General features: G+C 39.1%; 1 pseudogene; it reads right to left on the reverse strand.

The window, feature by feature from the left end:
- On the reverse strand, positions 1–27503 carry LOC103709434 (annotated as a pseudogene).

The raw sequence follows: 27503 nt of genomic DNA on the forward strand, positions 1-27503 counted from the left end.
TGACCAGACACAGGCAACTTTGGTCTATTTAGTTCTTTCTTTTCCTTCCTTTAGATGTCTACAGGTTGACAATTAGGATATCCTGAATAGCTGGCAAAGATAGCGCGATAGCCTCACCTCTATCAAACAAATGCAGCAAACAAACTCTAGGCACAAATGCAGCATAGCCTGACCTCGAAACTTGCCGTTGTTCGCTCATCTCAGAGGCAATCACAAGGCCAGGATCCGAACCATGTCATGCATCCTGACCTCTTTCGCCTCATCGTTCCCCCAAGCTCCAGCATGCATGCCAACTCTAGGTTTTCATGAGATCACATCCTCTGTAGAAGACTTCATGGACGGTCTCAAACCCATCAACAATCCCCAGCATCGCTCACAGCTCTATCAGCTTGTATTTGTGGATCGAGTATTCCTCTGGGGAGTAAAGAACAAGCAGTGAAGCATGCACGCCACTTTGTGATGAGATGCAGAAGCAGACTACTATATTCTCTAGCAACACTCGATCTCTCCTAGCTGATGAATTTTTCATGAGAGCCAAAGACTTAGTTTCCTCGCATTCACAATCCCCAGGCTTCCGACCTTCACCTGGGCGTCCATGCCGCCACACACATCCTCACCAGGGATTGTCAAGGTATGGAATCCCAACTGCTGCAAGATCAACCAGCTGCCAGAGGTCATCGAGCAGCAGCAGGAACTTGCTTTCAGGCACTCGAATACAGTTCATGACCACAGCTCGACTTTTTTGCTGCCACCAGATGCAGCCCAAGCACCATCCTCTTCCATGAATGCCATGGAGGACTGCAGTTGCTTCAGCTTCAGCAGCATCAATGATCTGAAGCCACCACCTGACATGTTGGGTGCAAGGGAGCTGCTGAACTCAAGGTGTTGGCTAGGAACTGGATGATATGTCAGGAGTTAAAACAGAGCTGCAATCGATCTCAATGGATCCATCACACAGACACACACATACACACACACAGACACAGGACAATTTGTATCTTTGTACAAAAGGTCAGGCGATGCTGGAGTACGAACTTGTAGAGATAAGCCGATGCTCGGTCAGTACAATCAAATGCTTCAGGACATGAAAGTTCGTTCAAGCAGCCAGTTATTGCTGGTAAAACAAATGGATGCTTGTGCAACAACTTCTCTTTCAACAGGAAAGAAGATAGGACCTTCGAGAGTGGATGAAATGCTTTGAAAGTCCGAAATGTTCCCAATGAATGAAAGCAGACCAGGAGGACCTTTGCATCGGAGGTTTTATTGTCGATCTAAAAATAAAAATTTTATTGTTAATCATATAAAATAAAAGCTCTCAAATCAAATGCCTGCTGGCCTGTAGAAACTTTTATGAGGGTCACGTACCTGCTATGCCATTTCTTCCACCCAGGAGCAAAAGTTCAACAGGCGAGCACCCTTAACAAACTGTCAACAGGAGATGCACTGAACATTGTAACATGATGAACCCCTTAAGCCGTGTCAAGTATTCTGTTGTGTTATAGATGCCTCCAATATGACATAAGCCATCTATACAAGTGAAAATACATGTGCCAGGATCCACTGTGTGAGGATCTGCTGGAAATCAAATCCTCTTATCAAATAAACCTGTTTTGCTTATTTAATCTGAGTGAAGCAATCAGAGATCACCAAGATCCATTAATCTCCAATCAGACTTGAAGCATTGGCACGATCCTGCATCTTACAAGCAAAGGACCTAAAGAAGTTTGTCCTGATCTTTCAAGATATTTGGATTACCTTTCCATCTACTCGTAGTCAACTGATCATCACCATACACTACCAATAGCCTATGTTTCAAAGCCTGAACTGTCATGTACTTACCCCGCGTCATCCACCTGTAATATCTCAACTGCAAAGACACAGACCAGCATATCCAACAGAGAAACAGGAACCTTGAAGCATAGTACTGTAAGAACATCTTCATAGAATAAAACCATCCATTTTTCCCCCAAAGGCAGCGGATCCATGCTTGGCTACTCCCATACATATATATAAACAGAACTTACAGAAGGCTAGCAACCTCAATCCCAATCAACAAAGCAAAAGTTGGAGATCTATCAACAAAATTTACACGTCTATATTGCAGATCTTGTGGCATCTGCACCACTCCCCACCCTCCTGTCAGTGTGTGGCCGGCCAAAGTGTGCACCAAAGATTGAACCTGCCGTGTCCCCTACCTCAGACTTGCAGAGGGGACAAAGGGCATTGATTTTGAGCCATTTATCCACACACATCAAGTGGAAGAAGTGAGAGCAAGGGAGCTCACGGAGATCATCGTTGTCTGCATAATTTGCAAGGCAGATACAGCAAACCTGCAGCAACACACGCCAAATAAATTATGATTTAACAGTAGGTTTCAATATTACTTCTTTTTTTTTTTTTACGAGAAATCAAAAGCGGACATATAACACAAAAAACAGTTTAGATATTATCTTGCACAGAATCCTGATTATAGGATGCGCCCATTAAAGGACCACAAGTGCACCGTCAACCAAAGGACTTGCTAGATGTGAAATAATATAAATCAAAAGTAACAAAAATTTAATAAAAAAATGATTCAAGGAAGACGTATAGGACTGCATGCATGTAATTGCAGATAACATGTGAAAATTTGAGGATTATTTACATAAACATTGATTTCACAACGTAGCACTTCAGTACATGTGTTATATCCTATAGCAGCAGGTTTCAGCATCATCCCTAAATGAAACCAATGCTTCTATCAACACCTGTTATATTTTTTAGTTCTTAATTGATTTTACGTACCTTAAATGATCACCCAGGACAAACTATTAAAGACAAAGGAGAGGTCTATGACTCCTTAAAATTGTTAATATGATCAACAAGCTTAAATTTTATTCAAAAAAATATTTTGCTACTGATGGAGGAGATGAAGACTAAACAAATCAAAACCATCTCACAAAGGAAGGGGAAAAAGAAAAACAACATGACATGAGAATACAGAGGAGAAAGAAGGCTAATGCCTTTCCTACTCCATGTACATAAAAAGATGTCACGACACCCACAATGCAATAAGAAAAGCATCCACATTCCACATCATGAGCAAATCTAGAAAATGTTAAGGCAATCTTCCATCACCCCAAAACTCACTTATTTCCAACCAATGTTTTGCCATGTATAACACGCCAATAAAAAGTACCACCTCAACAACTAGACTTGTATCAGCCGTTGGCATCCCTTTCCACTTTGTAGAGGTCCTTGGTCCAAACCTGGGTGGTAGAATTCCCATAGTATTTCTTTAAATAAGAGAGAGAGAGAGAGAGAGACCTTCTTAAATTACCAGTTTAATTTGACACGACGCTGAATTTTCATATTGATACTGAAATAGCAACTACACACACATTTAAGGAGGTCTAGTAGGGCTGAATTAGGGCTGCAAACACTTCTATTACTTGCTCTCCAGAATCTGAAACCAGGACAGCCAACAACAGAATTTGAAATTAGGGGCAATGGATGTTCAAGAAAAAATAAGAGAGAGAGAGAGAGATAAAAGAGGAATTAGTAGTAGGGAATAAACAAAAGAGAGAACAGATTATGAGAATGAAAAATGAAGAAGAAGAGAGAGAGCAGGCAGAGAGGGCTGAACCTGGCCAACAAAAGCTGCCCATATTTATAGACTCTGAAACAGTGAAAAGCTTTGCTTGCTGCCCAAAAGGGACTCTTCAAGATCCTAGAACTATTTTCACATAGATTGATTCCATAAATGACACCTAATCAATCTAAAATTATGCTATATCTAAACTTCCAAAATAACAATTAAAATCCTAGAACTTCCAACTCATCCAACCCAATATACAACTAGGACTCTTACACACCAATCTTACTCAAAACAGGACCTTAAAACTAACTCTAAAAAAATACCTAAGAAAAACGTCCAAAAATACAATAATAATATTTTTGTCCTCCATAAAGCAGATACAAGAATAAATTCAAATCTCGATTAAGTGGGGTTAATGAAAAAACACATGATGTACCATTTCACAGTTCTGCAAGGAGAATCCACAAGCGAAATTGGAATCAGGTATCAGTGATCATATGTAAGAATCTCCATCCTCAGCATGAGTAAATAAAGAACTTGAAGCAATACTGATGTTGCCCTGATAAAGGATGTGAACTAAAATCGTAGCACATGACCTAAACAAGAATGCTTCAGCTAAACTAAATGCCATAAACTTTTAACGGCACCTGCTATTTGCTTTACTACTAGAAATAAGAAGCTATCAGATTCTTGCATCCTTCAACCCCATAAGTTTTTACAAAGTCTAAGACAGCAAACCATCTTATAACACTTGGAAAACCAGCAGCAACTTAAATGCTACCTTGTATGTGCAATTTTTTTATAATGTAACATGTAGAATAATGGCTTAAACATTAATGTGCCACACATTGCTTCCAAACCCAAGAACAAGCAATTCAACACCAGCTATTAACTTACCTTTGCCTCTACCAATCTCCCTCTGAAGTGGGCACTAACAATAACACAAAAGTTATGCTCATCCACCTCCTCACACTTCCACTATCATTTTGTAATAATATCGAATCTGCTAACTTTGATCTCCTAGTCCAAAATAATACAAAATAGTACAACCCATTAGGGTAGCGACTAATCCAAATTAAATAAAGAGATAACATATCACATCGCTACTATTCTTTTTCTTAAAAAAGATAACAAGATTCTCCAGGTAAGAACTAGTTTTAGAAACATGAAAAACACAGGAGGAAATAATGATAAACACAAGGGTAACTGATGCCGAACAGCAGGGAAAGAGAGAGAGAGAGAAAGAGGAAGAAGAGAGAGAGAAGAAGAAATAGAGAAGGAGAGAGGAGGGAGGAGGAAGAAAGAACTAGGCTTAGCACCTAGTCATGCTCAGGGTTTCACACGTCAGAGCTCAAGAAAGAAATTCAGAAATTTTATTCATAGCATAACCCTAAATGATGTATGTCCAACATATTTATAAGACCCAGAAAATGCAAAAAAACCCTAAAAAAAACTAGTCTCACAAAAGACCCTCAAAATAATGAAATACCAAAATAAATCTTAAAGGCTGTCCAATAACAAAATACCCTAATAAGCCCAAATAAAATAAAATCACTCCAAAACTGGCTGAACCATCCTCCTGCAGCAGCTGTAGGCCCGAGTGACGGGCGGTCTAGCACTAGTGTACGCACCAGCTCTCTCCGGATGGGAAGAAGTCGACCTCGACAAACGCAGCTCGGTGTAGCTCTGACAGTACTCCAATAGGTCCAAATCAATCTGCTGAAGCTCCTCGCGCGTGAGCCAAGTGGAGTCGGACGCTAGTCATCCTCGCCAACGAACCAAGAAGCGCTGGATACCTCCATCATTGGTAAAAACTGTTTGATCGTCTAAAATAACATCAATGTGCTCTTGTTGTGCTCGGTGGAGTAAAAAAATCGAAACTGGTATGGGATCAATAATAAGGGAATTATCAGGCTCAGAAGATGGCTCAACAAAAGGGTCATCGGGGAGTGTTGGTGGGCCCTTGTAAGCAACCAAATCTTCAATATTAAAAGTCGGGCTAATACCAAAATCAGAGGGGAGGTCAATGACATAGGCGTTGGTACCAACCCTGTGCAACATCCTGAATGGCCCAGCACTATGGGCCTACAATTTTTTAACGGTTCCAGAAAGAAACCGCTCAGGCCGAATACGGATCATTATGTAATCCCTTGTTTGAAATTTTTTAGCATGGAAATCAGCTTGCATCTTATAGTGAGCATTACGTCCATGAATGCGCTTGTGGATTTCCTAATGCAACTCATGAATGTGCTGTGCAAATGCATGTGCAGACTCAAAAATCCTAATATCGGGTGATATGGATAAGAGATCTAGACGTTTTCTAGCTTTGTAACCATGCACTACCTCAAATGGATTCATGCCTATGGACCTGTTGACTAAATTATGGGGGTGAATTTCTTGGACAAGGAGAGTGAACACCAAAAATTCGTTGAACACTTTCTGCTCAAATTCAGCAGAACGTAGGATGTGGAGGTTCTTGTCCTTTGACACTTCTCTTCTCTTGTTTTTGTCATGTGGCTTGGGCAGCAAAGAATTGAGCTTAATTTTTTTGCCCTCGAACACGAAAGAATAAGAATTGGATCGACCAGAGATGGTAACATTAAAGTCGAACAACCAGAGTCTCTCTAAAATTAGATGTCCTACATCCATCGGAATTATGTCACACGATATGGTGCCCTTGTAAGAAAGAATGTGAATGGGCACAAGACATCTCTCTTTGATGTAAATAGAAGTTGTGTCAATCCAAGAGACCTTGTAGGGTTGTGGTTGGGGAATGGGAGTCAAACCTAAGCAAGAGACGATGTTGGAGAATATTGCATTAATACAACTCCTGCTATCGATGATAACTTTACAATCTTTTTCTTCACACTTAATATAAGTATGAAAAATCGAGGTTCTTCAGTCATTAGTTTTGTCGGATTGTGCGGGGGCACATCTGACTACACTCATGGTGGACTGGTCAAACTCTCTCTCTCTGACTGTGCAAATGATATAGGTATAGTGTGGATGCATCCTAGAGTATCAAGTCCTTCATCACACGCTTCTTCATCAATGTCCTGAATATCATCGATGTCTGGTTCGTAGACTTGCTCCTCCAAATTATCAGTGTCACCTCCTGCTCTTGCTAAGCAATAACAAGAGATTTGTTAGCACATTGGGAGGCAACGTGACCAAAACCTTGGCATTTGTAGCACTGAATTTAGGAATATGGTTTGAAAGGCTCACAAAGGATTTTTTTGCCTTTGGTGTCTCAGCATGGGACAAGGGCGGTAAAAAGAGTTTTAGGGGTAGAGAACCCCACAAAAGGTCTGGGCCCCGAAGAATAAGGATTAGTGGAAGTGCCCCGATTGTCAGAGCGCCTTACAAACATGGACTTGGAGACCTGCTCACAATTCTATACGAATGTATATGCTTGGTTTAAAGTGGACACCTCTCGAAGGACAAGTTCCTTGCTAAGTTCATCATTGAGACCTCTACGGAACTGGCTCGGGACCATTCTCTCATCCTCAATCACATTACATCGCATCATGTATTCATCGAATTGGGCAATGTAGTCAGTGGCTGATCGGGTGCCTTGTCTCGAGTTGTTCCATCGATCAAGGAGATCTTGGTAGCTAATGGGCAAGTATTTTTTCTTAAGTTTTTCTTTCATTTCTATCCAGTCAGATATGGCAGGTTGACGTCTCCTTGACAGAAGTTGTTCAGTGTTTTGTTAGAAAAGCTTAGCTCGACCGATGAGCTTCATTCTAGCAAATCGGATCTTCTTTTCTTCAGACAAATTATACTACTCAAAGAAGTGGTCCATTTCGTGGAACCAATCTGAGAAAATCTTTGGATCAAGACGATCATCAAAGGTGGGAGCTTCAATCCGAATGCCTTCCATCACATCTTCATCATAGTCACAAGGTTCTCTAGGTTCTACATTGTAGCGATAACCCCTATCAACATTAGGGACTGGACCCGATCCTCTGTGACGAGGTAGTTGGAGGACGGCCTAAGAAGGGATTAGGGTCAAAGTGGCCCTGTCGCACAGATCCTAGATGGTCTAGGGTTTCATCCTCGATCTTTGGGCCTTCCAAATGGGAGGCACTACCTTCTTTAGATCCTATAATCCTCTGAAGGGAAGACTCAGCTAAGTCTAGTCAGGTGCAGGCCTGGGTGGACACTGTGGTCAAATCTTGGACAGCCTTTAGCAAGGCTTCGATGTTGGAATCCATGGCAAGTTGAGATTCTAGCTGGGAGACAACACGACCACTACGAAGGTGCATATAATGAGTATGCAAAGTTGTGCGTAGCTCTACAATACTAAGGCAGTGGTAGTTCCTAGGCAAACCTAATGCATGAAAATGATGCCTAAAGCAAAATATATATGCCCAATATAAACGGAAAGCTAATTCGTAGCAACTGAAATCAAGCTTAGAATTGTGTAATAAATGTAGGCAAGTAACTGCAGTCAAATAGTGCGAGTGTTCTATGTGTTGCAGGGTTGCACGCAGCCTCGAAGAACTCCCAAAGATTAGGTAGCCCTACAATTAATGACAAAGATAGGCCACTACAAGGGTTTTAGGATTGTCTATGTGTTGCATTCACAGTAAGCTAAGTCAATAGAACACACAAGAGTTCATCGATACTGAATTTTAGACAAGCAAATAGAATTTCCAGAAATAGAGAAATTTGACTTGGGCTAGGCGACAACCAAAAATGCGGCACAACAAGTAGGCTCGTCAGATGGCTCCAATTGGGTCTGATCGCAACAACTCGGCGGGCCAAATATCAGCAACTCGTACAGTTTGAATGGCCTGTGAACTAAAAGGAGGGTAGGTGTTGTGTGGGCCTGTATAAGAAAAGGCCCTTAAAGTGAAGAGGGGGAAAGGGGTGGATTGGGTCGATGTGTAGAAGAGAAAGGGAAAGCGGCAGAAAGAAGAGACGGCGAGGGCAGAGGCGGAGCTTGAACAGTTGCGTCCCCTAGGGCTCGGGCAGTGGAGCTCGGACGGCTGCATCCCGCCGTCCGACGCCGGAGGTGGTGACGAGTCGGCGGTGGCCAAGCAGACCACGCCGCCTGCGAACGCAGTCAAGGGGAGCGGCACTGCAGAGGGGAAAGAACCTTGGGGACGAAGGTGAGCAATACCTTTTTTTTTCCTTTTTTTTCTTTTTTTTCTCTTTTTTTCTTCTTTTTTGGGGATTCTTACCTCGGGTTAACGGGCGCAGCTCGCTCCGCTAACCCTTTACAACCCGATGAACCTCTCGGGTTGTTGCCAAGTAGGGCTTGGGGAAGGAGACACAGTGGCTACGGCTGCGTGGGCTTCTGCTTCTCCGAACCCAGCGCGCGGTAGCGTGGTCGCGGGCGGCGGCAATGGATCTAGTGCGCGTCGGCGTGCAGGCAAGGGGATGGGGAGGGAGACACAGATGTTGTTCACGGAAAGGACTTCTCTTCCTTTTTGTGTGTGTGTGTGTTTTGGTGTTGCTTCCCTATGAGGCCTAATCCCCAAGGGACGGCCACGGAAGGAAACTTGGCCGCACAGCTTCAGAAGGAGGGGACGGGGCCCTTTCTCGGCTAAGGGAGTCGTCGCCCAAACCGTGTGAAGTCTGAGTCCTCACGTGAAGAATGATGCCACAGAAGGCCAAAAAATGTTTTGTTGCCTTGCTCTGATACCAATGTTGATGTCGGACAGCAGGAAAAGAGAGAGAGAAAGAGAGAAGAGGAAGAAGAGAGAGAGAAGAAGAAGAGAAGGAGAGAGGAGGAAGAAAGAATTAAGCTTTGCACCTAGCCCTGCTCAGGATTTCACACGCCAGAGTAAAAAAAGAAATTCAGAAATTTTATTCATAGTATAACTCTAAATGATGTATGGTCCAACATATTTATAAAACCTAGAAGATGCAAAAGAACCCTAAAAAAAACTAGTCTCACAAAAGACCCTCAAAATAACGAAATGCCAAAATAAGCCCTAAAGGCTGATAAATAATAAAATACCCTAATAAGCCCAAATAAAATAAAATTACTTCAAAATTGGCTAAACCATCTCCCTGCGGCGGCTGTAGACCCGAGTGACAGGCAGTCTGACACTGGTGTCCGCACCTGTAACTTATATCCGAAGAAAGCTTCCACCAATAAACTGACTTCTTACATGATGCCAACCTATGATACTGAAGGGTTTTAGCATGCTATAATGGGCAGCGGAAGCTAGGAATTTTAAAAATTTCTTAATAAAGTTCCTTAACATAAAACCCTTATAAGCCAAGATCACCTTAATGGAAGCAATCAAATAATATAATATAAATGCAGAAATAGAAGAATACCTCTAACGCTAATCCAATGTGCAGAATTTCCACTAGGTGCCCAAGTGTTCACCCTCCAACGTTGATCCACACGAAAACTTGATTTAAGTCTTAAGCTCCAAAGACTTTGATCCTTAATGCAGAATTCTTCTAAAGAACTCTAATGGCTTGCTTTTCTTTCTTTCTATTTTTCTTTAACCTTCTAAAATCACTTCTAATCCTTTTGTCCTAAAGAAGACCATCTTGTCTTGGCTTAGGACACACTAGAAGCAATGCTTGAAAGAAAGAAACTAATGTAAGAAAGAAAGAAGAGAGGAGTGGGGTGGAGTTGGAATGATGAAACCCATGGAGTGCTAGCCTATTTATAATAGGTGTAGGATGCATCTCCAAGGGATGCATCCCATCCACACATCCTCTCATGAAAGGGCATCATCTAAAGGGCCATATCAAATAAGAGGAGGTGCAGATCAAGTGAGGAGGTGTATCAAATGATATGTCCTTTCATGTGGTGCCATATTTTGACCAAGTCAACATCACATGCTAATCACATGTCCATCACGCCTCACCTCTTGATCTTTCATGATGATGATCCAAGGGCTCCAATGCAAGGCGCCATTCACTTGACCCATTATGTCTTCATCCAATGGTGGGATTAAGATCCAATGGTCAATTATGATAGCCATCCTCTAACCCAATCCAATTGGGTTAAACCAACTCTCTATTATGTCTTCATCCAACGGTAGATCAAGATCTAACGGTCTAGATTGAATGATTTATTAAATCTAATCTAATTAGACTCAAACCAAGCCAATTAGGTGCCAACTCTTGGCTAACCCATATTAGAACATGATCTAATCAAATTAGATCAATTAAGAATCGGATTCGAATCCAATTCGAATCAAGAGCTAAGGGTTTGCAACACCTGCTAGGATGTCTATCTTGCAAACATGATCTAATCCAATTAGACCCTTAATAAGTTTTTTTGTGTGTGACCCATTGGGTTCCATACTTAGCCAGCAATAGGTGTGAGTGCCAGTTGACCCAACTTGATTAGAACTCTTCTAATCGATTTAAGTCCAAACTGCGCGAACCCGAACTTAACAATTAGAATTCTTTCTAATTGGTGATCGAATTAAACTCTTTAATTCGATCAAACCTATAAGACAAGATTGACGTCTAGCAACGTGTCATGTCTATCCGGAAAATATGGAATTTGGTGGAAATACCAAAAATATCCTTCAGTGGCAAGTTACCGTGCAATTCAATCCTTTAAACAAATTGCATCCCGAATATGTATATGAGTATGAATATATGTCAAACTCAATTTCATATTCATATATTTCTCAATCTTCTAATGATAATTCGAATAATGAAACATTAGAAATTCTTTCTAATTTTCACTGTGCTTTGATCAAAGGCTTCCTGAATTATCATATGATTAGAATAAATAGGATGCGATCTTCTCTTACTAGAAGTGATTAATTTCTTGTTGCCCTACTCATAATCTTCGTACACAGTCCACCATATCCAGAAGACCTCGTACATAACTTATTGTCATGAATGAGTGGAAACCAAAATATGGATTTATGTGCACAAGATACTATGGTGATCTCAGGTCAAAGGATCAGTTGCACAACTCTCACTAAGAGAATCATCTTTTGACAGGTAAGTAAGACTTCATAAGATTTCTCTTTGTAGGTCAATTCAGTGAACTCATTTCTCTAATGAGCACCCACATCTTTGTATTAGTGTCTCCACACAAGTGATTGTGAGATCAATCACCCTCTGCATCGAGCATACATAAGATGTGCCAGTCTTTCCGGTAAACATTGATCCCCGACTCAATGTACCAATGACTGGGAATATTTAAGATTAGGATTTTAGGATTTTAGGTCTCACTAGTATGATCTCATCATAGCCTCAAAATCATTGCCTTAATCTAAGGGGTTCATCACAAATATAATCAACAGCATATCATGAAACACAATGCCTTTATTTATATTAAATGTCATGTACATGATTTGAAAAATCAAAAGAAAATCCTTCACAATACATATTGCGATTGGTTTGTAGGGCATCTACTCTTTCAATCTCGCACTTGCACCAAAGCCAATCGTCCTTATATTTCATCCCCATACAATCGAGGTGGCGATCGAACTGCTGTTGTGGTAGAGCTTTAGTGAACAGGTCTGCTAATTTGTTCTTTGTGTCTACTCGTTCAATGATTATGTCTTGTCTCTCGACGATCTCTCGAACGAGGTGGAAGCGTCTTAGAATGTGCTTGGATTTGTGATGAGACCTTGGTTCCTTTGCTTGAGCAACAGCTCCAGTGTTGTCACAATAAACTGGAACTGGTCCAGCAATCTCAGAAACTACTCCCAACTCAAAGATGAACTTCATCATCCAGACAGCTTTCTTAGCGGCTTCACTTACAGCAATGTATTCTGCCTCAGTAGTTGAGTCAGCTACAGTTTGCTGCTTGGAACTCTTCCAGCTCACTGCACCACCATTTAGGGTAAAGACATACCCTGAAGTGGACTTGCTATCATCTGGGTCTGATTGAAAACTAGAATCAGAAAATCCTTCTAGTTTCAACTCAGATCCTCCATAAACTAGAAAAATATCTTTAGTCCTTCTTAAGTACTTAAGAATATTTTTCACAGCTATCCAATGATTCTCTCCTGGATCAGCCTGGAATCTACTTGTTATGCCTAAGGCATAAGCAACATCAGGCCTAGTACATAGCATAGCATACATAATTGATCCTACTGCCGAAGCATAGGGAATAGAATTCATTCTATTCCTCTCTTCAGATGTCTTAGGAGACATCTTCTTAGAGAGACGTATGCCATGACTCATAGGTAAGTAACCTCTTTTACTTCCTTCCATGCTGAATCTTTTCAGCACACGATCTATGTACTTAGACTGGGACAAGCCTAGCATCCTTTTAGATCTATCCCTATAGATCTTTATACTAAGTATATAGGATGCTTCTCCCAAGTCTTTCATGGAAAAGCTTTTTGATAGCCAAGTCTTGACCGATTGTAACATTGGAATATCATTTCCAATGATTAGTATGTCATCTACATACAATATTAAGAAGACAACGGCACTCCCACTAGTCTTCTTGTACACACATGGTTCATCCACATTTTTGATAAAACCAAACTCTTTAACTGTTGTATTAAAACGGATGTTCCAACTCCTCGATGTTTGCTTTAATCCAAAAATGGATCTCTTAAGCTTGCATACTTGATTTGCTCTCCCACTTGAGACAAATCCTTCTGGCTGTGTCATGTAAACCTCTTCCTCAAGATAACCATTAAGGAAGGCGGTTTTGACATCCATCTGCCAAATTTCATAATCATAGTATGCAGCTATTACAAGCAAAATCCGAATAGATTTAAGCATGGCAACTGGTGAAAAAGTTTCATCATAGTCAATTCCTTGCTTTTGCCTGAAACCTTTTGCCACCAATCTAGCCTTGTAGGTTTCTACTTGGCCATCTGCTCCAATCTTCTTCTTATAGACCCATTTGCAACCTATAGGGTTTACACCTTCTGGTGCATCAACCAAAGTCCATACTTGGTTGGTATACATAGAGTCTATTTCGGATTTTATAGCTTCTAACCATTTGTTAGAGTCATTACTCATGATAGCTTCCGAATAGGTCAGAGGATCATCATTTTCAACGATGTGGGCTTCATCATTCTCAATGATAAACCCATACCTCTTAGATGCATTTCGCACTCTATCTGACCTTTGGAAAGGAGATGCGTGTTGTGGTTGTACTTCATCAATGGGTACATCTGGTTGAGGAATATCTTGTGTTTTCATTTGTAGGTCTTGAACTTCTTCAAGTTCAATTCTCCTATCCTTGCCTTTTTCTAAGATAAACTCTTGCTCTAAGAAAGTGGCATGTCTACCTACAAAAACCTTTTGTTCGGTAGGATGATAGAAGATGTATCCTATACTATCTTTAGGATAACCTACAAAAATACATTTATCTGATCTAGCACTTAGCTTATGTCCAAAATTTCTTTTGACATAAGCTTTACAGCCCCATATCTTAAGATACTTAAGATTAGAGTTGGGCATCGGGCCGTGCCGGGCCGGCCCGGCCCAGGCCCAGGCCCACCGGGCCCGAGGTCTAAACGGGCCGTGCCTGGCCCGGCCCACTTCATAAGCGGGCCGTGCCGGGCACGGCCCGTTCAGCACGGAACAGTAGCCCGGCCCGGCCCCAGGCCCGTCTATTGGCGGGCCGGGCCGGGCACGGCCCGTTTGGACCCGTTGCGGGCCGTGCCTGGCACGGCCCGTCTGGAGAGGGGGGGAGAAAAATAGCCGTTTCCAACGGCTATTTTGGAAAAATTCCAATTTTGCCCCTCCCAACAGTCCAAAAACGGCTAAATTGAGGGGTATTTTGGGAAAAAAAATTTGGGCTTCTATAAATAGCCCTTTCCTCCCTCATTCTCACCACACCAAACCAACTATTCTCTCCTTCTCTACTACTATTATTTCTCTCTTCTAAAGTGCTCTTCTAGCAATTTAATTTTTAGTTTGCATTTAGCAAGTGTTCAAGTGCTACACAAGAGGAGGTTCCTGTTGAGAAGAGAAGGTCACTCCTGTTGAGAGCACAAGAGGAAGCTCAGAATCTCGGCTCTGCCTCTGCCCTCCGACCCTCTACTCAATTCCTCCTTGTGGTTAGTTTTTATTTTTTGAATTCATCAATTTAGATATGTCATTTTTTGAGGAAAGTCAGTTTGGCATTCCTCCTATTTCTGAGGGAGAAGAAACTAATCCCCAACCCCATGTTCCTAGTTCCTCTAGAACTAGTGAACCGAGTGGAGATCAAACCTCTTCTCGTAAGAGGACTAGTGCTGTATGGAATGAATTTGATAGAGTTATGGTTGATGGAGTCTGAAAAGCTAAATGTAAAAAATGTGTCAAACTTTATAGTTGTAGTAGTAGTGGGGGAACAGGGCATTTAAAAAGACATCAAGAGAGTCATAAGATGCATGATTCTCATGCTCAAACTCAAAGTACCCTTAATATACAAGGGAGATTACTTGTAGGTAATTTTGCATATAATCATGAAAATCAAAGAAAAGCACTTGTAAAATGGATAGTTAAGGATGAATTACCTTTTAGTTTATGTGAATCTTTTAATTTTGAAGAATATGTTCAATTAAACCTACAACCTGCTTACAAAAGAACTAGTAGGCGTACATTTAGAAAGTAGCTATGACTAACTTTTTAGCAATGAAACAAAGTTTAATTGAAACACTTTCTACTTTAAATGTAAAAATTTCATTAACTTCTGATATTTGGTCAGCATCTGTAGGTAGTAATTGTTTTATTGCCATTACTGCTCATTATATTGATAATGATTGGCAATTAAATAAATGTATTCTTGCTTTTCGTGCTTTTGATTTTCCACATTCTGGGCAACAAATTTCAAATGTCATTTATCAAACTGCATGTTCATATAATATTAATGATAAAATTATGTCTATTACTTTTGATAATGCATCTAATAATAATTCTGCTGTTGCATTATTAAAAGACTCATTGCATCCCATGTTAGATGGAAATTTATTGCATATTAGATGTGCATGTCATATCTTAAATCTTTCTGTTCAAGCTGGCATGGGCATGATTCAAGATGTGATTTCAAAAATTAGAAATGCAGTTTCTTTTATTCATGCTTCAAGATCAAGACTGCAAGAATTTAAGGAACTATGTATAAATCATGGTAAACATTTTAAAAAATTTAAACTTGATGTAATTACTCGTTGGAACTCAACATATAGCATGATACATGATGCATACCCATATAAAAACTTATTAAGTGCATATATTAATGATCGTGGATTAGGCTTTACATTGACTGAAACTGATTGAAATAAAGAAAAAATTTTGGAAGATTTTTTGCTTAGTTTTTATAATGCTACCAATGTTCTTTCTGGTATTTATTATCCAACTTCATGTTCATTTTTACAACAAGCATATATAATTAGTCAAAAATTTGCAGAACATAGATATGATGATGTTTTAATGCCTATTATTGACCTAATGGAATCTAAATGGAATGAGTATTGGGACAAGATATGTCCTATGCATAACTTAGCTGCTGTATTTGATCCTAGAGTTAAATTAAATGGCATGCTAATTTTACTTGATGCATACTGTGAAAATATGAATCAAGATCCTGAACCTGCTAAAAATGAGATAAAACAACTTCTTTATGATATTTATGCTATATATGATGAAAAAATTCGTGGATCTAGATTTTCCGTACAAACCTCTATTTCTTCTTCTAGTAGTTCTCGTTCATCATCTATTTTTTCATTCATTGCACAGAGAAAACACACACATGCTTCAAGTTTATCTTCATCTTCATCTTTAAGTAGTGAACTAGAATTTTATTTACGAAATGATCTTCAGTCTGCATATGATGAAAATCAAATAGAGAATCTAGATGTATTATCTTGGTGGAAGAGTGTTAGAAATCAATATCCTGTTATGTCTGCAATTGCACGCGATATTTTAGCTGTGCCGATGTCCACGGTAGCATCGGAATCCGCTTTTAGTGCAGGTCGGCATGTTCTTGACGAAAAGAGAAGTAGGATGACGGGCGAAACGGTGGAGATGCTTCTCTGCTTCAAAGATTGATTGGATGCTGAGGCAAGACTTCAAGATAAAGGTGGACATAATACAACATCCTCTGATGATGATGATACAAACACTACTGAAGAGTGAATACTGATTCACTGAATCACTGATGATTAGTAAGATTTCTTAATTTTTTATAATTGTACATTTTTATTGTATTCTGGAGGTCAGACCAAGGTCCAAACCTCGGCCCTTTCTTATTGTATTCTGGAGGTCAGACCAAGGTCCAAACCTCCCTTCATGTACCATTTTGATTTAAATTAATAAACTGGTAGGAGTCTATGCCAAACCTCCCACCATTAAGGTGGCTTTATATTAATAAATCCTTAGTTTTCAATATGTATTAATTTATTAAAAAAATTTATGAAGCATTAATTTTTATGGAGACGGGCCGTGCCGGGCTGGCCCGCGGGCCGTGCCGTGCTTGGCCCGCGGGCCAAGAGCGGGCCGTGCCGGCCCAGGCCCGAAGCGGGCCGTGCCGGGCTCGGCCCGCGGGCCAGAAACCCGTGACCCAGCACGGCCCCCTTAAATGGGTCGTGCCAGGCACGGCCCGGTACTGTAGCTAGCGGGCCGTGCCAGGCACGGCCCGCTTCGTGCCGGGCCGTGCCGGGCCGTGGGCGGCCCGGCCCAGTGCCCAATTCTACTTAAGATTAGGCTTCTTTCCTCTCCATATCTTATATGGAGTACTAGATACAGATTTTGATGGTACCCTATTTAATATAAGTGCAGCAATTTCTAGGGCAAAACCCCAGAAGGAAATAGGAAGATCTGTAAAGCACATCATGGACCGTACCATATCTAATAGAGTACGATTCCTCCGTTCAGCTACACTATTTAATTGTGGCGTATACGGAGGTGTCCATTCAGAGAGAATGCCCTTTTCTTTAAGATGATTTAAAAACTCACTAGAAAGGTATTCACCTCCTCGATCAGATCGAAGGATTTTAATACATTTTTCAGTTTGTTTTTCAACCATACTTTGATACTCTTTAAATTTATCAAAGGCTTCGGATTTATGTTTCATAAGATACACATATCCGAACCTTGATAAATCATCAATAAATGTGATGAAATAAAAGTATCCACCTCTAGCAGGAGTTGTCATGGGACCACATACATCGGTATGCACAAGTCCTAATAACTCTCTTGCCCTTTCTCCATGTCCAATGAATGGAGACTTAGTCATTTTACCCATAAGACAGGATTCACAAGTTCCTAATGATTCATAATCATAAGGATCAAAGAACTCTTCGTTGTACAACTTGTTGATTCTTGATTCGCTTATGTGACCAAGTCGGCAATGCCAAAGAAGGGTGTTATTTACTTCTTCTCTCTTTCTTTTATTGCTTTTATCAATATGAAAGACATTGTCATTAAGTAATAGAACAAGAAGACCATTTTCCATAATGCCATTGCAATAGACTTTATTAGAAAAAGAAATTGAGCAACCATTGCTCTTTATATTAATTTCATATCCTTTCTTTAACAACAAAGGAACGGAAATTACATTTCTAATAATTTTGGGCATATAATAATAATCTTCTAATTCCAGGAGCTCTACCGAAGGCAACTCCAAATGGTAGGTTCCAACAGCTTCAGCCTGGATGGACTCTCCTCCAGCGCCATACAGCTCGAAGTCACCTTTCTTCAAAATTCTAATTTTCTGTAGTCCATTCAAAGATTTACAAATATGAGAACCGCAGCCGGTATCCAATACCCATGAATTTGAATTTGAAGAACTTAATGATAAGTTGGCATGTAACATAAACAAACCTTTCGATGCAACTCTTGCATCGGTCTTCATACTTGCAAGAAAACTCTTGCAATTTCTCTTCCAGTGGCCTTCCTTGCCGCAGTGGAAACAGATACTGGGTTTGGAGTTTTTCTTTCCTTTATTCTTCTTGATCTTGCTACTATTAGGGTTCAACCTTTTCTTAAAACCCTTATTGCCTGATTTCTTCCTTGAGCCCCTATCAACAAGAAGGATCGGACCCTTTTTCTTTTTGATATGGGTTTCAGCTGTCTTTAACATATTTAACAGCTCAGGCAGTGAGACATTCAGCTTGTTCATGTGAAAATTCACAACAAACTGAGAGAATGATTCAGGTAGTGATTGCAGGATCAAATCCTGACTGAGCTCACTATCCATAGCAAAACCTAATTGACTTAATCTGGTGATCAAGTCTATAACCATAAGATAATGATTTTGCACGGACGTTCCTTCGTTCATTCTAGCACGGAACAATTGCTTAGATATCTCATATCTAGCAGTTCTACTCTGCTCTCCATACAACTCCTTTAAATTAAGAAGTATGCATTGAGTGTCCATGTTCTCATGTTGTCTCTGTAGCTCATTGCTCATGGAGGCAAGAATGATACATTTGACAGTTAAACTGTCATTCTTCCACATCTTATGTGTGGCTACCTCCTCTTCTGTAGCATCATCCCCTAGATCTCCAAGATCAGGGGTTTCAAGAATATAGGAAATTTTCTCCTGAGTGAGTACAATCTTAAGATTCCTCAACCAGTCTACATAGTTTGGACCGGTCAACTTGTTGGCATCCAAGATGCCTCTTAGTGATAGTGAAGATGCCATTTAATTCAGAATTAATTCTACATAAGCAAAGAACAAAACTATCATAAACAAACCAATCATGATGACATATATACAGTTAGACAAGGACTTTATCTAATTGTTACTCTCACTATTTTATCGAATATCATAGCCCTCTCCTATGATAAACGAAAAAATCTAATTTTTCTTAGTAGGGTTGAGATCCTAATTCATCATAAAAGCCTTGTGGTTGCACAACAAACCTTTATGAGTTCAAAGGTAAGAAACTCTTTCCAATTGCATCTCATGCAATTCTCAACTTTATCCTATCCTCTTAAAACACTTATAGCCTTGTGGTTGCACAACAAACTATAATGTTTTAGTTAAGTCAAACCCTTCATTTCCATATAGTCATATTCAAATAATATTGCCCTTGTGGTTGCACAACAAAGCAACATATTAAAATATGCCATAAGCATCTCGATGCACCAAGACAGTATAACATCAGTCCTCATTGCAAGTCTTGTGGTTGCACAACAAACTAGCATGGATCTTGACATAATAATGTCGAGGCATGAAGGAAGGATATCAGTAGTGTTTTATCAACATTAAGCTTATCCATAATAGGCAATCAAACAATTAGCCAGGTAAGCAGGTGGGAGGCTTTCCTTACTCAGAGAGTAAGGTCCTAATTAAGTAACCACATTTAGTGCTTTCCTTAGACACCAATTAGATTAATTGTTCTAGAATGGGTCAGCTCAAAATTTTTCAACACTATGACTTAGGGCTTACTGGTCTCATGCACATTCTATAATTATAACATATTGAACATATGTCTTTGTATATGCTATAACAAATTATATATCTATCTCATAGCATATATAAATCATAACCAACTATCATGCATCATAGCTATCTCATAGCATGTATAAATTATTACCAATTAACTAAATCAATTAACATATCTTCATATGAAAATTCATATCATGAAATTTATAACATAATACTATCTCATAGCATAAATACATCATGGCTATCGCATAGCATGTACAAATTATTACCAATTGATTGGATCAATTAATATGCTTCAACATATCTTCTTATAAAAAATTCATATCATGACATTTTATTATATATCATATCATATATGAATCATATAATTCAGCATTCTTCTAAACATATGACATTACTATCTCATAGTAATTTAACAATCATACATCATGCATAATCACCTGATTGAACCAATTAAGGGTGGCTCTGATACCACTGAAGGATTTTAGCATGCTATAATGGGTAGCGGAAGCTAGGAATTTTAAAAATTTCTTAATAAAGTTCCTTAACATAAAACCTTTATAAGCCAAGATCACCTTAATGGAAGCAATCAAATAATATAATATAAATGCAGAAATAGAAGAATACCTCTAACGCTAATCCAATGTACAGAATTTTCACTAGGTGCCCAAGTGTTCACCCTCCAACGTTGATCCACACGAAAACTTGATTTAAGTCTTAAGCTCCAAAGACTTTGATCCTTAATGCAGAATTCTTCTAAAGAACTCTAATGGCTTGCTTTCATTTCTTTCTATTTTTCTTTAACCTTATAAAATCACTTCTAAGCCTTTTGTCCTAAAGAAGACCACCTTGTCTTGGCTTAGGACACAAAGAAAGAAGAGAGGAGTGGGGTGGAGTTGGAATGATGAAACCCATGGAGTGCTAGCCTATTTATAATAGGTGTAGGGATGCATCTCCAAGGGATGCATCCCATCCACACATCCTCTCATGAAAGGGCATCATCTAAAGGGCCATATCAAATAAGAGGAGGTGCAAATCAAGTGAGGAGGTGTATCAAATGATATGTCCTTTCATGTGGTGCCATATTTTGACCAAGTCAACATCACATGCTAATCACATGTCCATTACGCCTCACCTCTTGATCTTTCATGATGATGATCCAAGGGCTCCAATGCAAGGCGCCATTCACTTGACTCATTATGTCTTCATCCAATGGTGGGATTAAGATCCAATGGTCAATTATGATAGCCATCCTCTAACCCAATCCAATTGGGTTAAACCAACTCTCCATTATGTCTTCATCCAACGGTAGATCAAGATCTAACGGTCTAGATTGAATGATTTATTAAATCTAATCTAATTAGACTCAAACCAAGCCAATTAGGTGCCAACTCTTGGCTAACCCATATTAGAACATGATCTAATCAAATTAGATCAATTAAGAATCGGATTCGAATCCAATTCGAATCAAGAGCTAAGGGTTTGCAACACCTGCTAGGATGTCTATCTTGCAAACATGATCTAATCCAATTAGACCCTTAATAAGTTTTCTTGTGTATGACCCATTGGGTTCCATACTTAGCCAGCAATAGGTGTGAGTGCGAGTTGACCCAACTTGATTAGAACTCTTCTAATCGATTTTAAGTCCAAACTGCGCGAACCCGAACTTAACAATTAGAATCCTTTCTAATTGGTGATCGAATTAAACTTTTTAATTCGATCAAACCTATAAGACAAGATTGACGTCTAGCGACGTGTCATGTCTACCCGGAAAATATGGAATTTGGTGGAAATACCAAAAATACCCTTCAGTGGCAAGTTACTGTGCAATTCAATCCTTTAAACAAACTGCATCCCGAATATGTATATGAGTATGAATATATGTCAAACTCAATTTCATATTCATATATTTCTCAATCTTCTAATGATAATTCGAATAATGAAACATTAGAAATTCTTTCTAATTTTCATTGTGCTTTGATCAAAGGCTTCCTGAATTATCATATGATTAGAATAAATAGGATGCGATCTTCTCTTACTAGAAGTGATTAATTCCTTGTTGACCTACTCATAACCTTCGTACACAATCCACCATATCCAGAAGACCTCGTACATAACTTATTGTCATGAATGAGTGGAAACCAAAATATGGATTTATGTGCACAAGATACTATGGTGATCTCAGGTCAAAGGATCAGTTGCACAACTCCCACTAAGAGAATCATCTTTTGACATGTAAGTAAGACTTCATAATATTTCTCTTTGTAGGTCAATTCAGTGAACTCATTTCTCTAATGAGCACCCACATCTTTGTATTAGTGTCTCCACATAAGTGATTGTGAGATCAATCACCCTCTGCATCGAGCATACATAAGATGTGCCAGTCTTTCCGGTAAACATTGATCCCCGACTCAATGTACCAATGACTGGGAATATTTAAGATTAGGGTTTTAGGATTTTAGGTCTCACTAGTATGATCTCATCATAGCCTCAAAATCATTGCCTTAATCTAAGGGGTTCATCACAAATATAATCAACAGCATATGATGAAACACAATGCCTTTATTTATATTAAATGTCATGTACATGATTTGGAAAATCAAAAGAAAATCCTTCACAATACATATTGCGATTGGTTTGTAGGGCATCTACTCTTTCAGATACACCTCAAAAATCGGATGTCACTCATCTTTTCAGTTCCCAAAGAATCAAAGACAGCCAAAATTAATTTCCCCTAAATTTTGTGCTTAACACCACATCCAAGCAGTTGCTTTCCATTTTCTCATGAAAAACAAGTGCTACAGCAATCCGAGATAAGAATTGAAGGTCAATGACTTTGTATAGTAACTACAATTAAATTTGAAATAAAAGCAAATTGATGATGAAATATAAAAACTCACAGCATCTTCAGGAGAAATAATTTGCTCCTTGTCAGTACCAGAAGCAACTGTCCCACCATCATATATGTTCTCTGAATTTGTTTCAACCCCTCCTCTAATTTGGTTTCTCTTTGCCTTAAACTTATAGGTTGGCAGTGCATTAATTGCCTAAGTGGTAGCTCCTCTGGTCTGTCCCAAATCCTCTTGAAAGCCCAGAACAGATATTATGCAAGGCAAACAGCAGCAGATCATGGCACACAGGATAAATGGCATTGCATACCCAATACAACTGAATGTGAGGAAAGCTATACATAACCTAGAGAGAGCAAGGGGTAAATCAGGGTGCATCAAGATGGGAACGAAGTGGAAAAAAAATTAAAGCAATTATGGATGTACCTGTACAAGATGGGAGCATCAGATGAAGATGAGTGCCCACCAAAGATCCAGATATTGCCAACAACAAACCACACAGCGAAAAAACAATACAAAGCCATCTTGTAATGGTCAACCAGTTCACTGAGCCTGTTGAGCACATGATATTTTAAAACAAAATACGTACTTATAATTTTCAATACACTTGAAAGTTTATCTAGTAACTTCAGATTTGTTTCAATGTTGTCAAAATCATAGATAGCAACACAAGAAATTCTATTTGAAGATTACTATAAATTCTTTCTTTCTATTGTAATTTGCATAACTTTAAAAATCACAAATTTAAAACATGTCAAAAAAAATTATGAAGCCTGCACTGAATATCTAAGCCATCAGAGAATATTTGTCCTGTCAGGGAAGTCCTGTTACTCTTTTTTGTTTTACTTCCCTGATCATCAGCAATATGTTAATTTAGAAAATACCAACAAAACTGCAGTACATCCCTAAATTTATAGGGTAAGTTTTTCTTTATGTATACACTAATGCCAAAAAATCATTGCACGTGATCCAAATTGATGGTTCAGAATGTTCTTTAAGACAAAAGGAAGAAAAGCAAAAATAAATCTAATGGGTACTACTTAAAGTGGTCATAAAATGGGAGCAAATTACATGAACTTCTGTCAAAAGATGGCACATGGTAAACTATAGTATTGAAGTAAACAAAATGAAATTTGTTCCTTGTGTGTTTTAGGATGTGTACATCATGATAACCAAATTAGACAATTGACTTGGATGGCAAACAGACATTTCAGCTCATGTGCTCGCACATACCCAAGCCAACTGGCAAGTTTCCGGGGCCACCAAATTCTTTGAAAAGGAAACAAATCTAACATCCAACAAGTCCAACTAAAGCCTTTCTAATATGGCAGTTATTCTCCAAAATATATAAGCCTTAATCCAGCTAGCTTACACTAATAAGAGCACAACTGCTTCAATGAAAGCGAAAAAAGAGCATATAATTGCGGCATCAGACAGAAAAGAAAAGGAAAGAAAAACAACATAATTAACCATGTTCAACATATAACATATAGAGTTTTGCTACATATATTATTGCTAGTCTTGTGAGTTGCATGTGATTAAGTCAAGAAGGAGCATTTGATTGATGGATGTCATTCCATCAAAAACATTGTCTTGGCTGGTCCCAAGCCCGCATGAGAAAGGTTGAGGTTTAATGTCAAATTATGAAATGGATCAATCACGAATAGTTGGCAAAGGCTGGATGGTTAAGGTTATGGTAAGACTTGATAAATATATTTATCTAAGTATATGTACTTCTCTATCTTTCTCAGATATTTACTACAAAATGAACATGGAGGGGCATATTAGCCAAGAGAAGAGTGTTTTATGCAAGGACATTGAGAAACACAAACCGCAGGCACAAATGTCCCATCATGCTGAGCATTTGCATCATATCTGTAGCACAGATAAAACCCATTTGCAATAGCATCCGCTCAAATGTCACCGAAAGTAGTGTGTATTCAGCAAAAATCAACTTTCATGTGTGTTTTCCATGTTCTTGCAAAATGCGTCCATCCCACTTGTCCAAAGAGACATAACCATTCAGACAATTCCGAAAATCCTTAGGAGACCCAAAGTTATCATAAATATTTGTTACTACTGCATGCTGCTCATAGACATTTTGCACAAATCATGATAGCCACAAGAACTTCAAATGATCATATAGCTTGATCCAGCAAAAAAATTATATTTAGCAGTATTGGCATCACATGCATATAACTGAAGTTATAACATGGGTAAATATATTAAAGAGAGTTAATTAATAAAGGTTTACCTAAAAGCATAAAGGTTACATTAATAATGATAAAAAGAACAAAGAAAATGATTTCAAGAATCAGTTTGTTATAATAATTGCATGATGAATGATACCTTGGACTAGAAATTACCAAGTTTTGGTCAAATTGAAAGACTGCTCCGGCGCTATGGCGGTTTTCTCCTTCCAAGGCTTGATTAAAAAAAATGGTAGCGTATGAAGCTGACCCAGCAAGGTTATTTCGAGAAGAACTCTGACGTGAATGTGCAGTTTCTTGTTCAGAGCCTTGATTGTTACGATGAATGTAGCGCCAATAAAGATGAGGTAGAGTGGCAATACATCCTAAAGTATAGCCTATAATCCATGCAAACAATGGAGCTTGCGGATGCTCATGCCTTGACAAGGAAAGAACAACAATAGCTGCTATAATTTGGCTCACATTCACAATAAACTCAATCGAAATCCATAAACCAGAATTTAACGGGTTTCTGTGCCCGCGACCATGGTTATCACCTCTCCTGATTAAAGAAACATTCCTAGAATTGGATACATTGGGCAAAGATGAAGATGATGTAGAAGTTTGAGCTTGTGTGCTTGTTGAAGGACCATCTTCATAATGCAATTCACCCAAATCATTGTGATCACCATCATGAGAGAACGATGCAGAAGCAACATCACCCCTTGTGATCACCATCAGCAGAGGACGTCTGTCGGTTCGATCAACTTCACCTTGTGGTTCAAGAAAAATGAACAGCCATAAAACTCAACTAACAGACTTGAATTAGGAAGTAGCATAGGAAGATAGCAAGATGCCCACTTTCCAGTGCTTCGCCAGTCATTCTTTGTGACAACTACAGGATCTTCTTTCTGATAACACCACTTAAACTCAAAAGACAAGGGGGAAAAAAAGGCATTTTCATTTCACAGGAAATGGAGATAATTTTCAGTATTGGAATGCAAAGCTCAATGATTTGTATCTACCATGAACCCAAAACTGATATATTCTTCCTTTTTCTCTTCTAAAAATCGAAACATATCAAGAGTAACCCATCCTGCAAAATAAATTGGTAGACCGGATAAGCTGCTCAGAAATGAAGAAATTAAATACATCAAATGGGTAACTATTTGAAGCTTCAAATGGTTCAGATGATGGTATCTCCTCACTCATTGCATCACAGATATATGAAAGAAACAAAGTCCAGGAAGAGGCTGACATTGTAGGAAAATGTAATGCAGTAATGAAGCAAATAATATCCAGCAATGAGAATGCATTATCAATGGCCCACCTCCTGAATGCTTTACGGCCCTAAAAGTGCACTAAAAGCAGAATGAAAAGTTTCATGCAATGCATGCAGCACTTTCTTCAAGCATTTTTTTTATTGGTATTTAGATCTTTCAATTAAAATATATACTTAAAAAACATCCATCCAAATACGCACAAAATTAAGAAAGGGATCAACGCATGTGTTACAATAAGATGCTTTCTTGTTATTATAGAATAAACACGGCAGGGTTTCCACCCTAAGGAGAATGATAGAAGCACCATTATCAATTACAACAGGTAGTGCACTAAACTACTCTTCTTCCTGATGCTGCTATAAGGTTGCTGCAGTAACAACTCAAAATGATGCAAATTAGCACCTCAGAGCACTGAAACAAGTACCCAATTTAGGTGTTTTTAAGCGCCAAATCATCTGAATGGGGAAGTACACTGCTTTGCTAATTAGTCATTCACCAAATTGTTCAACATTTTAACTAGTATATGCAGTAGAGAACCCGACTCATAGATCAGACAGTAAGAAATAATCAATGGACACAAAAGAATAATACCTAAACATCAATAGCAGCAAAGTTTCTCTCGAGCTAACAGTAGAAGCATCTGTCAAATGCTCACAAACTACTGCAATCCAACCATTGAACAACAAGAACGAAACTTCAAAACATGAACAAGTAAAAGACCATCAAAACCCAAGAAAGCCCAAAATACAGCAATTGAATCCAAACGGGGAAGGCATATTAATCGAAACCCAGGTCTAATCCACCTTTTGATACATTAAATTAAACCCTAGTCTCTTAAACTAGGACCAGAAAATCCCTAAAATCTCTCATCAATCTACAAATAGATGCTCCCACCAAACCATAGCCCTGAAAAGAGAACAAAATCTCTACAAGAATTCATCCCCGAGACAGAAACACTAAACTTGGAGAGGGTTTCATCAATCTAAACACACAAAGTAAAAACATTAAAAAGAGAGAGAGAAATCATTTAACGCCAATTCGCGGGAGGAATCTGATCGATTGGTTCCCTCCCGTTTTTGTTTTTTTTTTTTTGCATCTTCAGGCTTTCTTTCCTTGATTTCCGAATATTTCTGGCATCGGCTTTCGATCTCCGTTGCCCGGTGGAGTCGTTCCCGGCCATTTCCGCACGTGGCAAGCGATCGAAAGGTGATGTGCATCACGGCCAATCACAGCCCGCTAGAAGGACCCAATCAGAATTCACGACGATGTCAGCAGATGCTCAGCTAAGAGTTGCCACCTGGCACGCGAAAG

This window comes from Phoenix dactylifera, unplaced genomic scaffold, assembly GCF_009389715.1.
Source record: "Phoenix dactylifera cultivar Barhee BC4 unplaced genomic scaffold, palm_55x_up_171113_PBpolish2nd_filt_p 000480F, whole genome shotgun sequence".
NCBI lineage: Eukaryota > Viridiplantae > Streptophyta > Magnoliopsida > Arecales > Arecaceae > Phoenix > Phoenix dactylifera.